We start from the raw sequence: 12314 nt of genomic DNA on the forward strand, positions 1-12314 counted from the left end.
ACTCATTGGCCCTATCTCTTGTGACCCTTTAAGCAAATTTTGTGTCTTGGCTATTTAGATAAGAGGGGTTTGAATTCATCGGTAGGCTTCGTAGCACTAGGGCTTTGGGGGCCCCACTGAGCCAAAATGTGGCCGGGTCCTACTTGGAATGGGTACACCAACTACAATCCTGCAACAACTACAAGTAAAGCTTGTTCACATTTTGATGGTTACATTCCACTCTAGAGAGACCTCTCCTAGATAAAGCCCTTTTATAAGCTCAAACTTGAAGGCATAACTTCATCTACTCTAATACCGAACTTTGTGAATATTAAGCAATATGCCAAAAACCCATCAAATTAACCTATCTTTTACATAATAAATAAGTTTTTGGTCTCTCTTTAAGTCTTTGCAACCTTCTTCAGATGAGCCTAACCTAGTCAGAAAAGGAAATTAAGAAGATGAAAAATTAAAAAACCTCATGCAGGAAGCCTTCCAATGCTGTGCGCACCTACGTTTTGTTGTATAAACTTGTGTGGTTTTCTGCACTTTTATGCTCCTTTCAAATTAAATAACATCTTCAAAAACATTGCTATCAACTAAATCGTTCGCGCATTTCTTCTTATACCATGTTAAATTACTGTTTATTCTAAAAACTTTAAACTCATAAAAAATAATAAATTTAATCATTTCATTTATATTCTAATAAGATCCAATACAGCAATACCATATTATATATATATATACCATCCCTTTCTAGACATCAAGTAGCTGATATATGTATGTATATGTCATAATATTAATTGACATTTCAATATTAATTGTGAGGTATTTTCTTTAACTCTTTCTCTCAAAAAAAGACTGAAATCATGTGGTCGTGCATGCTTGCTAGCTGTTAGGTGAGTAGAGAACACATTTTTGACTAAATCTTGTCTGACTTGTTCCTGCGAGTCCTTCTCAACTAAATTTCAATTAAAAATCGCCCCCTTTTTTTTTTATAATAAATTTTTTTTTTTATATGTTCACAAATTATTATATAATGATAAGGTGGTCAACCAACCCCCAGCATGACACACATGCTGCAACTGCTGCTGCTTCACTTAACAATCAAACTTTGGTCCATGTCGATAGCTCTGCAACTATTTTGATGATTATGTACGGAAGAGCATTGGGTAAAACCAGAGATTTAGTTGTATATATATATATATATATATGTCAATCTGATTGCCACAGATCATCATGTACTTGTTTAATTAAATAGGAGTTTCAATTATCAGAATAAATCCTTAATTAATTATAATCTATGTTAGGATTTATGGTATATATGTAAGATTTGAAGTTTAGGTCGCCTTCATCTGATTTTAAGGTACCACATATATATCTACCCTTGCTTCACATGGGGTATGGTAAACATTGAATTTCTAATACTACTCTACAACACCCAACCGCCATTCCATGGACTTGGTGCTTTATTTTTTATTTTATTTTTTTGTGTTCCAATGATCAAGACAGACATACAAGAAAGAGAGAGAGAGAGAGAGAGAGAGAGAGAGAGGGAGAGACATCTAAGAATTAGAAGTCCTTTAAAAGATTATGTCTCTACAGTTTTTTTTTTTTTTTGACTAGCTATTGTTGCATTTAATGGGTAGGGTCTCAATTATTTCAGTTTAATAGACTTTAATATATGGTTGTTGTCAAATAAATGTCATATTTCAGATGTTCCAGTGTGGTTACAACATTTTAAGTTGTCTTATATTATTTATTACTGGATATAATTAAGTCAATTTAAAAATTGTTTAAGTGTTCATAAAAAATTATAAACAAGTTTTGGTTTGATGATTCAGTTCCTTCTAAAAATTACCCTAAATTATCCCGTTACGGACATGATATTCAATCCCAACTTATGTGCCCAAAATGATAAATAATAATAATAATAATAACCCTAATAAAAAAAATTTCTAAATTTTTATCAAGATTATTTTTTAATCATTTTGGGTCTTGAAAATAGTAGAATGGGGAACATTGCAAAAATTAAAATATTAGGGTGAATATTTCAAATTTGTTTACAGGTTTCTCCTGAAATATTTTTGAATGTGGACAAAGGGAAGTTAGTTGTGGAGCTAGATTGGATATGCCTGGTATCAGCTTCTTAATTAATCTTCTTGGATTTTTCCCTTCCTGGATTTGCATAAATAAGCTTGTATATCTAATAATTAATGGAGCACGACTTGCTTGGGACCATCGTTGACATATAAATAATGAAGGATCACATGTTAACCGATTTTTTTTCTAACAATTTCCATTGACTACTTGCAAGTCTTCCTATATATCCTAAGTACGTACAGATGGAAATATTCATATTCATTGCGTGCAGCACATGCTGCATTTCTAATCCAATTCTCAAAATGATACTATTTTTTTTTTTTTTTTTTTGGTTTTTTCTAAGCAAACAAAGAAGAAGACAGAAGAGCGGATCAAGCGGTGCCCATGAATTAGACAAAACGGTTGTTAAACAAATTACAAATAAAGTTTGGATGGAAGAAATTTGAGGATGTATTTATGATATTGTATTGTTAGAGCATCATGCTCTATTTTTAAAAGATGAATAAAAAAAAATTATTATAAAAAAAAAAATAGAGGCAATCCATTTAGCTAAATTTATGCGTGGTATTTCGATAGATTTTTGAGACGGACCAAAAAGAGGGTTTGGTGAGATGCTGACATATTATTGTATAGGATAATCGGGGATAAAAAAAATGTGGTTTTTAACATTAGTTGTGACTATAAATGATAGTGGTGTCAAAAATTATCGGGAAACTAGAACCGGAACTAGAAAGCCGGGAAACTGGAAAACCAGGGACCCGGTTCCAGTACCGGTTTTTGGTACCCGGTTATTACCGGGTTACCGGGAATTGGGGTACCTCTTATATATATATATTAAAAAATTTTAGGAACTATTTATATATTTATATTTATGAACTATTTTTATTGTAAGGAGTATTTCTTTTGGTCGGTAGATTATTGAAATATTTGTTTTATTTTTTCTTTTTGGGTTTTGAATTGTTGTAGCAAGGGGGTATTTCTTGTGCAAGTTGGTTTGTTTAAATACTTGTTTTTATTGTTTTAATGTTTTCTTTAGGTAACTAATTTAAAATGATTTTTATGGCATTTTAAAAAATTGAATTTTTATTTCTAGGGGTGCAAAAAATTGATTTTTTTAGGATTTTTGGGCTTTTTTAAGTTTTTTTTTTTTAAAAAAAAATTATTTTGAACAATCACAACAAAGCTCAGTTAATTTGAACAAAAAGGCTAATAGATTTTTTTTTAAAATGGGCTAACAGTATGAAAAAAATGGGTGTATTTTAGGCCCAATACCTAAATAAGCTAAAAAAAACAATTTTATTAAAAAAATGGTTATCGAAACCGGGTACAAACCGAAACCGGCCGGTAATCGAGACCCGGTTCTGGGTGTCCAAAACCAAGAACTAGGATACCTTGGTTCCGGTCCCCGGTTTTGGCAAAAAATTGAGAAACCGGACCGAGTTGACACCCCTAATAAATGAGCAACGCTAAAAGCCACAATTGTATAGTACCACAAGTATCTTACAATGCTGATGTTGTAGTCTCAACTAACGGTTTTTTTTTTTAACAAGAATTTATCCATCGGTTAATTGGGAATACTGTGTCATCATTGTGTGATAGTTATAAGATAAAAATATAATTTATAGCCTTTCTCGACTATAAATAGATAAAATACCTATATATTAAAATGAGAACATACAATACATACTATAAACATACATACATACATCAACGATGATGCATGCATGGAAGCTTTTTATATATATATATATATATATATATATATATATATAGCCGGCTCAATGTTTCCTAAGGCCTTAGGCGAAACTTTTAAATGGGGCCTTATTTTTTTTTAATATTTAAATATTAATTAAATAATATTTACTTTAATACAATTCTTATATTTAGAGTTCTCATTTTTAGGAAAATCTATATTACTGTATCTTATTGGACCATTTTCTACTAATAAATTTATATTAATGTATCTTATTGTAACTTCTAATTCTTTTCGATGAATTTTTTGTTCATTCATGAGTTTTTCACCTAAATTATCCTCTAGATTTTGTTTATTGCTAAATGCTAATAACAAATTTATTTAAAGCTCCTCTTTGAGATTCAATCAGTTTTTCTATTTTTCTCTTCTTTTTTTAAGTTTTTAATATCTAGATGTATATTTTCTAGTAGACATGTTAGATTAAAAATATTAACAAATTAAACAAACATGATTTAAAAAAAAAAAAAAATCGGACTATAATAAAATAAATTACAAAAATAGAACAATAAAACCAGATTTGGCAAATGAATTATGAGTTGAAAAAACAAAACCAACCAACCAATTGAGCTGAAAAAACAAAACCAACCAAAAAAAAGGAAGGAGAGAGAGAGAGCTCAAAGAGGGAGAGAGCATCTGAGAGGGAGAGAGAGAGCGTGTGAGAGCGAGGGGTTTTGATTTTGAATTTGATTTTGAGAGAGAGAGAGAGAGAGAGAGAGAGAGAGCGAGCGTCTGAGAGATTGAGAGAGGGCGAGAGGGAGAAATGGAGCCGAGAGATGGAAGGATTCTTTTCTGAGAAATTTTTGCTTTGCCAACAGAGGAGGGAGAGAGAATGATTCCTTTTCTAAAGAGATTAGTGTGCTGTAGAGAGAAAAAGACAAAAAAAAAAAGATGTGGCATATTTATTTTTCTGAGTTAATTGATCTTATTTTACTATGTACTTATTATATTAGGGCCTTATTAAATTGAGACATTTTTAAATTATTTATTTTTTATGTAAATTTTGATGGAAAATTTTTTTGGACCTTACTAAAATTTTTTGGACCTTAAATTTTTTTTTTTTTTGACCTTATTATGTAGGGGGCCCTAGACAAGTGCCTAACTCCTCTAATAGTCTAACCGGCCATATATATATATATATATATTGGTCGGTATAGGATAAAATGCAAGGTACATGTGTGTGTATAATGTTGGCGTAGAGGAACAAAACCCTTATTGTTAGTTAGTGACTAAAAAACTGTCGTGCAAGAAATGGACAATATTGTTGTCGCTTTAACGAAAATCAACTGTGAGACCAAGTTTTCTTCCTTCCTTAAACGACCTCTACGTGTAATAAATAGAGCACGTGTATTGCAAGGCTCGCTTGGAAAATCTATGAGATAACACATCATCATGTAAAACGTGTTACGTAGGTAGTTTCGTAGCCTGTAGCCTGTAGGTAGACTACATTTCTACGTAATGTACCCAATGAATTCAATATATATATATATATTTTTTTATTTGGTCTATCTCGTTTTACCTCTTAGACTGCGTATAAAAATGACAAATTTTTTACTAATTACTGAATATAAATTTTTTACCAATTACTATCAAGTGGCCGGGAAAAAATTATTAGAATCCATGGCGGCGGTTGTTGGCGAGAAGTTTCTCCCCTACATCCTCACCTACTTCCCTCTGCTGTCATGTCGTATGTCAAAAATGACTTCAGCTTTACAGTTGAAAATCTCAAGTGTTTTAGTTGAAAAAAGCGACCCTGGAAACAATAAATAATAATAATCATAATTATTATTATAATAAAGGAGAAAAATCATTATCAGAATTGAGAATTTAGGGGTGTTTGTAGTCAAGTCAATGTTGTGATACAACTGTTTTGTTTGGGGGTGATGAATTTATCAACTTTGACACACAAACACACGTACACAAAGTATTTGAATAATAAATATTAAAGAGTGTGCTTTTGCGGCTTTCCACTTGGGTCCAATTTTATCGCCGTTTCTTGTAATTTTCGCACGATTCAATGTGGGAGTCAATTTTTTACTGCGGAGAGGAAATTATAATGGATTAAATAAAAATTGTTTCACGTGGTCAATAACTTTATCAAAAAAATTCTTAATAAAAGGTTTATTATTATACAAGAGGAAATTGTAATAGAATAAATATGAATTTGATTCACGTGTGGTTTTATCACTTTATCAAAAAGAAAAAAAGAGTCATTTTGAAAGTGACAAATTTAGTCATACTTATTTTTTTTTATCTTTATTAAAATAATCTTTTGGTCTACAAAACTATCAAAATTTTTCTCACATGTATAAAAAGTAAAACATTACCTTATATTCATTCTTGTTATATTAGCATATCACTTAAAAAAAACAAAAAAAAAAAACAAAAAACAAAAGAAAAAAGAAAGGAATGACTAGGGGTGGGGGTGGGTCGGATTTCGGCCTTTTCCCCTATCCAACTTGCACCTTGCGGGTTTCAAAAATTCTACCCGTTACTCGTACACAATGAACCCTATCCGCCCAGGTTCAGGTTTCACAGGGTGGATACTGCGGGTTGGGCAAGGGTTTTTTTTTTTTTTTTTTCATTTTTCATTTGAGAGAGTGAGTGAGAGAGAGAGAGAGCCTGTAACACCCTTGCTTTAAGTGGTATGATATTGTTTGCTTTGGACCAAGTCGGCACGGTTTTATTATTGGATTTGCCCCCAAAAGGCCTCATACCATTTAGAAAGAATATATTTCATATAAATACATCATCTTTTTTATGCTCAAGCAATGTGAGACGTCACAGAGCCGGTGACAAAGAGAGAGAGAGAGAGAGAGAGCAAGACGTCGACAAAGAGAGTGCGAGATCGAGACAGAGAGAGCGAGAGCGAGTCTATGAGACAGAGCAGAGAGAGAGCGAGACAGCATTGAGAGTGAGAGAAGCGAGAAGAGAGAGAGAGAGAGAAAAAAAAAAAGAAAAAAAGAAAAAAAAAGGAGAGGGACTGAGGGGGAGGCGGCTAGAGAAAAAGAAGAAGATGAAAAAATGGGTTTTTTTTTTTTTTTTTTTTTTTTTTTTTTAATTTGCTAATGCAGGGCGGGGCGGGTACTCGTGACCCAAAATATTTTATACCCAAAACCTACCCCGCCCCACACGGGTTGGAAGAAATCCAACCCGTATCCGCAAAAAAACACCCAAATCCGAGTGGAGTGGGACAGGGTGGGGCGGATTTGCGGGTTGGACGAGTTTTTGCCCACCCCTAAGAACGACTATGAGAAAAATCACCTTCTAGGTGGTGGTAAGATTCTTGGGACCATCACAACTGACCTTTGCGGGGTAGAGATCCCTCGTGAACCATCTCCGCAAGGGTGGGGTTGGTTCATTGGAAACCTCACCACCGCCTATGAAGGTGTTTCTACCTCGCAAGTTGCAACCACACCTTTTTTTTTTGGTTTTCTTTTTCTTCTTTTGTTTTTAAGTGATGATATGCTAATGTAGTAGGAATTGACTTTGAAGCCACAATGTTTTTTAGATCTTGCATGATTTTTTTATACACATGATAATAATTTTGTTAAATTTTTAGACCACAGATAAACGAAAATACCATTTTAACAAAGGTGAGAAGTACGGGAATTGGATTTTTTTACTCTTAAAAACATAAGGAACTTTCTAATAAAGTGGTAAAACTGCAAAGATCAAATTTGTATTTAATATAATCATTATTTAAGAAAAAAATAACATAGAATGCCTCATCATTAACCTACCTACGCTCAACTTTAGAGAGGAAAAAAAAAAAAATAGTTTTCAATTTTTTTTTTTTTTTTTTTTTTTTTTTAACTTTTCTTCCGCATTAATTTGAAAGAATATTTAAATATTATCAAAAAATAAAAAAGCTATAACAGTATTTCAATAAAAAAGCAAAAGTTTTTAGGATTAAGCTAAGTACAAATTAAAGTGTTCGGTCCTATAACCTATATATAATAGGGCTTTCATATTTGAAAACCAGTGGAAAAAAGTATCCATTCATTCTCACTTATCAAGCCCCAAAATAAATAAATAAATAAATCCATAAGGAAATAAATAAAAAGTGTAACACATTATGATATTATAATCAATGGTTGATAGAAATAGAAATCTTAGCCAATGATGTAACGGTGGCATGGTTTTCAAAGGTACTCATTATTCAAGCAATGAATCATAGAAAACCGTCTGACCAAACACAAAACTTGTCCTACATGACTTTTTAAACACATCAATTTCATTCTCACATTTCTTCTATTTTTGTCATAAATTTTTCCATGAAGACGAGAAATACTACCCCACGCTATGACATCTCGGCTCTCACATTTTCAAATACATATTTCATAGTTTACATTACACTAAAAAACATCATCAGTTTCCAAAGTTTAATGGTGATTTTTAGTGCCACGTAATTAAAAACAAAGATTGTGAGATATTGAAAAGAAGTAGTGTAATGCATGGTTAATTCCAAAAATAAAATAAAATAAAAAATTTGAATTGATAAAATTGAAACATACATTTCACTAACTCACTACGTAAATGTTTAACTAAAATTTAGTTAAAAATAATTTTTTATTTTATTTTAATTACCCATTTTTTTAATAATAATAAAAATACTACAACTTTTTAAAAGCATATGCATCTAACTCAACATTTTAACTATCTATTTTTTCTTTCTTTTTTTTATTTTTTATTTTTTATTTTTTATTTTTATTATTATTATTTTATAGCTAACATGTTGAGTTTGCTATAGGGCTAGCCAATGTGAGTGCTTGCGAAGAGAGAAATATAAAACTGACATTCAATTGATAACATGCTAAAATTTTCATTTTATAGCTTGTGAGGTCAATTTAAGGCTCTATAATATCTTCTTTTTTTTTTTTTAAAAAAAAAAAGGTTCATCAAACAATTCTTATTATATATTAGTTATTTTATGGGTAATGTTAATATATGAAGAATTTTTTTTTTTTTTTAAAAAAGAAAATTAGGTTGAAGAAAAACTCTTCAACTTAATTTATTAAACTAGCAATATTTGTCTTAAAATATGTAATTCTCACATGTATTTATTTATTTATTTTCAAAGGGTATTCCAAGATTTCATTTCACCAAAAAACCTTAAGCAAAGTTTACAAGATCCTGGATGAACTCAGGAATGAATCAGCCCACAAACAATCTTTTAATAGAATAAATAACATATATAACATTTATTTTTAGAGTATAGATATCTATCCTGTATCCTCAAAGCATGCGATTTCCAGCTTATTTTAAAAGTCGCAAACAAAACAACTATGGTATTATACAATTGGAGAAGAAAGCCCTAAACAATATTATACAATTGGAGAAGAACCATCCTCTTCACAAATCTCTAATAATAAAAATACTCTTCCAAATCTATGGTATTTTCTTCATAAGCTATTTCTTATGAAAAATAAAAAATAAAAATTATTATATCTTGGAATACATGTACAACTACTCAACTAGCTAGTGTAACTCTAAACAAGATCTCCGACAAGATCATTTTATTATGGCTGCCACGTACAACTTGTATTAATATATATATTGTTGGTGTGAAAATTTAAAATAAATATTGAATCTCTTTGAAATCCTTTTTGAATTTGTTGTTCATACGATTGGAATGTCGCCTTCTACATTGAGATACCACCTATATCACCGTCGCCGTCAACGGCACGGTTATTGTCAGCTTCGCCGTTTAGCCACCGGAATCAAGCTAGTCAAGACCTAACATGGCGTGATAGTGACAGATGGGTTACTGTATCACTACATCCTAACAATACATTATGATTAAGCCCACAAGTTTTTTGTTAGAATTTTTATTGATAATAAGTTAGAACTTTTGCATAGGGAACAAGAAAGGGAAGAGAGGAGGGCTCTCGTCCTCACGATAGACCGCCGGAGGCGGCGGGAGATCTCACTAGAAGGTGGCGAAAAGGGCAAGAATTCTATAGAGAGGGTAGAGCTTCTCTCTCTTGAGAGAAGCCGAAAGCTCTGTGATGTGGAGCTTTTCAACATTTGCTCCAGTTATTGCATAAGTGGTTCTCGGATAACTTTATCTTTTGGTGTATTAGTTTTCTTAATGGACGGGATAATTTATTTCACCAATTCTCAATTATTTTTGTTTGTACCGTCATGTCTCCTTGTTAATTTTAGGGTCTTGATTAGGGTTGCCCACCTTTTATTTTTATTGCTTATGATGTAATCTCTTTTTTCCCTTCCCCCATTCCCACCTTGAATAGACAAAAAAAATATATAATAAAAGGTTAGGACTTTGGCTTTATCGCTTGGAAAACCAATTTAAAGGTTGCATAATACCTATGATACTACAAGAAAAAAAAAATAGTAAACACACGTCCACATTTACGTACTTTCTTTATGTCTATTTGTGTTTGCGATTTCAAAATGTGTGATTTGAAAACGCTAGTTATTGCATTTAGTAAAATCGCAGTTTAACATTTTAATTTGAAAATGCAAATTTTTTTATGTTTTTAAATTGTAATTTTTTAAAAACAGACTCTCAAAAGATATATTTTTTGTGATTTTGTTTAAAATTACACTTTTGGTCTGTAAAATCGCAATACCAAACACATAAAGACTCCAATTTTACTCCAATTTTGAGTGAAATGCTTTAAAAAAGAATCGCAAAGAAAATAAAACCCTATTTCTAAAAATTTCTAAGAATTACAATAATTCATAGAAAAAAAAAAAAAATCAATGGCAAGGATGATGATGCCAACTAACTGCCTATTTTCCTTCGTTTCCCCTGCATATGATGATGATCATCAGCTTTCCACACTTCTCTTAGAAATATTGTGAAAGTGTTATTTAAATTTAAATTTTCTTGTGGGAGACACACGTGGAGAGTCATTCCACTGCCACGTGCAATCCAAATTAAATATCTTTTTTTATTTTTGCGTGGCACCGGAACCTCGGCTAGCTTGCGTAAATTGGTAGCACAGGCATTGTAGCTATCAATCATCAGAACACACAAAAAGCAACCTAGTTTCTTCTCGTCTTGGTAGTTGACAAAAACATCAATGGAGAAGCTTGTGCAAGCAAAATGCAGCAAACTTCATTAAAAAAATAAATTAAAAGTATTTGAGGTGCAATAGTCCTGCTTTAATTTATTCACATTGACGACCCTTAGAATATGCCTTTTAGAGTACGATTTCGAATGTCATAAAAGACTTTAACTTTCCTCATTAGATATCAATTAATGTCAGATGAAATTGTCAGATACCCAATCTAATAAATGGTATTAGAGAAGTCATGGGTTCGAGTTGCGGGAGTCTCACGATGAAGGAGGGATCGAACGTTGAGGTGCAACAATGCCACCCTCGTCACGTGGACGATTGTTTGAACATACCTTGAGAAATGCAATTTCAAACGCAATAAAAGGCCTAATCCAAGAAAAAGCTTACAAACTCTCAAATTAAACATAAATGATCACTTCTTTGGCATCTAAACAAGGCAACTTTCGATTTTGTGCCAAACATTATGCCTTTTAGATATGTGGTATCAAGTGCAAACACGTTCCCCTTTAATTATTATTATTATTTTTTTGTAAGTAGCCCTTTGATTATTCGGCTTCTTATAATTTTTATTTATTTCCCTTTAATAATTATAAGGGCATGGGGAATAACAAAAAATTGTTGATAAATTCACTTTGCTAGAAGAATGTAACATAAATGATGGCAATTAAATGTTTTAAGCTATATATATATATATATATATAAATTAAATGTGAACTCTCATTTATATTTTAGTTCCTCCGAATATAAAATTATTATTGCATTCATGATTATAAGATGGTTGGGATGTGAGTTTAACTTCCATAATAATCCATCGTTTTAGGCTACTATTTGTGTCGGCAGCATTGCAATTATTTCCCTCACATATCAAGGTAGTTTAGTCTTTATGACATAAACATTATGAAAACGTCATTAATTGTCCATTAACTTAGAACTTAAATAGTGCCTTGGTTTGGAATATGATTGAAGGATGCTGTAGTTTAATCAACGGTCAAGACTGAATTCCTCAAAATCTCTTTTCATTCTTTCTCTTCTATTAAATGCTTCTAAAAGTAAGTCAACTTTAAAATTCAATTTTGACAATTGATTCAACTACAACATACATGCTGTTATAACAGCATGTAAGCCGGTTCCATAATTGAAAAGGAAATGAAAAATATTTTATAGATTTAAATAGGGGTGTATATGTTATTACGATGATCAAGATTATTTCAATTAAAATTTTTAAATGACGTTGCACTATATTGCCGCTTCATGGTTGATATTAATTAAATTTTAAGGATTTAATAGTATATGTGTTCCCACATGGTGAATATCTTCACACGTCATTTTAAATTACTATATATATATATATATAAATGGACGAAACTAATAAAAACAACTATATTTGATTTTGAAGAAAATAGATCTAAAACTCTACTGTAGTCCGATGGGAT

This window comes from Corylus avellana, chromosome ca10 (genome assembly GCF_901000735.1).
Source record: "Corylus avellana chromosome ca10, CavTom2PMs-1.0".
Lineage (NCBI taxonomy): Eukaryota > Viridiplantae > Streptophyta > Magnoliopsida > Fagales > Betulaceae > Corylus > Corylus avellana.